Source organism: Triticum aestivum, unplaced genomic scaffold (genome assembly GCF_018294505.1).
Source record: "Triticum aestivum cultivar Chinese Spring unplaced genomic scaffold, IWGSC CS RefSeq v2.1 scaffold78534, whole genome shotgun sequence".
NCBI classification, from domain to species: domain Eukaryota; kingdom Viridiplantae; phylum Streptophyta; class Magnoliopsida; order Poales; family Poaceae; genus Triticum; species Triticum aestivum.
In genome coordinates, this window is record NW_025228365.1 from 19,446 (window position 1) to 21,992 (window position 2,547).

General features: G+C 45.0%; 1 pseudogene; it reads left to right on the forward strand.

Annotated features, from left to right (window-relative positions):
• The first annotated feature begins 740 nt into the window (after window positions 1–740).
• Window positions 741–1,221, forward strand: LOC123173997 (putative invertase inhibitor; annotated as a pseudogene).
• Window positions 1,222–2,547: the final 1,326 nt, after the last annotated feature.

A 2,547-nucleotide genomic window follows, 5' to 3' on the forward strand; every position in this document is an offset into this window, starting at 1 on the left:
GGCAACTTTATTAAATAATTCTTTTCGGGATGACAAGTCATGATGAAGCCCAGAGCGAATGTCAATTGGTTAATGAAAAGAAAAACAAATCTGGGCTTTAATTTGTATCAGAGAAAAAAATTAATTTTGTCGTTCAGGAGGAGAGCCCCCGAGCGGAACTAATTTTGTTCAGGCCGGAACTAATTTTGTTTCCCACGACAATATTCGAACGGCAATATTTTCCCTCGTACCGAGCTTCAGTTCGGACCGCTCGCGTCCCGGCCCGAACGTTCGGCATATATCGAGGTCCTTTATTATACATTCAAATTCTTTTTTTTCTATTTTTGAGCACCAGTACAGACACAAGCGTTCATATACACGCGCATACACTCACCTCTATGAACGCACTCACGCACACCCTATCCCTATGAGCACCTCCGAGACCTTGAGCCGGCATATCATCTTAAGATCACCGGAAATTCTGAAATAAATCCAGGAATAATGCGAGCACCCGGATTTGAACCCTGATGGGTTGGGGATACCACTGTCCACCTAAGCATCTCAACCACTGGTTGATTCGCATTATACATTCAAATTCTCTTAATGTGGCGTAATTAGTAAAAGAGTTTCACTTTGATGCATGAGCAACAAATGGAAACGTTTGAAACCATAAAAACAAATTTATAGCGCCAGCATCTAATTACTCCTTATGCTCTTGTTATATATAGTTCGAGTCTGACAAAGAAACAAATGAGACGACCATGGCCCCTCTCCAAGCTCTCTCCTCCGTCCTCGTCCTCCTGCTCCTCACACAGCACGCGCGCACGGCGAGGGCGAGCACGCTAGAGGACACGTGCAGGCTCGTCGGCACCGGCAGGGCGCAGGACTACGACTTCTGCGTGAAGACACTGGGGGCGGACCCGGCAAGCGCGACGGCCGACGAGCTCGGCCTGGTGGTCATCGCGGTGAGGATCGCCATGGCGACCGCCAAGGCCACCGGCGACCGCATCGCCCGGCTGCAGGCCTCCGAGACGTCGCCCCGGCGGCGGCTGGTCCTGGACGAGTGCGCCAAGGACTACGCCTCGACAGTGCGCTGGCTGGGGCGCGCCTCCATGGACTTGGCCGCGGGCGGGGACGAGGACCGGCTGACGGAGGCGGCCACCCTGCTGGAGCACGTTCGTGGCACGCCGGCGCGCTGCGACAAGGCGTTTGTCCTCTGGGCCGGCGAGAGGACGCCACTGACCGACGCGGACCACGAGCTCAACGGGGTGACCGTGCTGGCGTTGAAAATCTTGCGCCATTGCTTAAATGACGGGGCAAAATGAGCAAGTAGCACGAGGCCTTCTTCTACCTCCGGAAGAAAATGATCATCTTTTCCGGCAGTGCAATATGTGATGTGCAACAATAAAATGAGTAATAATAATAACTTGCAAAATTTCCAATGGAGATTGTAGAACGCTGTGGTCTTATCAGTATTTATTTATTTCAAAAATGACGCTGAAGATTTTCTCTGATTCACAAGAGTTCATTCAGATCAGGCGAGGAAGGTTACCGTTCGATTTTCACTGACAATTAGGTTTTTGATTGAGGGTTCTGTGATTGTCCAGCTACATGTCTTGTGTACGTGGTACCTTTCTCTGACTCTTCTTTTCATTATGTAACCTCTCTGGCCTTTACAAAAAAGACGTTCTCATAACTAAATGTCTTTCTTGTGATTCTGATAGGCCCACCTACGACACATGCATGTACACCATGTTTCTCTACTGTAATTTAATGTTATATTTAGATGTTACAAAAAAATTATTTACATGTTACACAAAAGAGCTCAGGGTTCACTTAGAGGAATAATTGCTTTGCAGGTATACATTTACTGAAAGGGACTGATGTGCTGAACTTTCGAGAATTCCGATTGGTCGTTAATATAACCTTTTCTCCTTTTGTTGAAATGTCCGAAGGAATTTCCCTTATTTTAGGTTTTCAACTTGAGGAGTTTCATGCTTTTTGAGTGGAGCCATCCACATATATAATATGATTCTCAAAAATTCATTATGAGGTAAAATCATTATATACATATTGTTTCCTGTATTTTTTATGTGAGTAGGGCCAGCTTATTGCATGATTAATAAGACATTTTTGTGTAGTTCACCGTTTATTTTATTATGTCTGTATAAACAAGATTTTTTGGTTATTTGGCCTCACAAATGTTCTTTCTTGAACAGCAACCATCAGAGAACAAGAACAACAATAGTGATGAGAAAGGAAGGAGGCGAGTATGCCACACACTGATAAGATGGTTTCCCCTGTGTTCTCTATATATGGTAATCCACTTTTCACTGACTCAAATTGTTTACTGGTGAGCTAACAAGATGGTATTGTGTCTTCCCTCTTTCTTTGTAAGTGAATGACTTCAGGTTCTTGGGCATTATTCAACTGCTATACTTGTGGGAAATAAATGTACTAAACTTGTGAGATGGATTGATTAATGGGCCGTGAAATGGGATTAGGGCTCGCAATTTACAAACAATGAGTTGCAACTATAAAGAATGGATTGATTAATGGGCAGTGGAA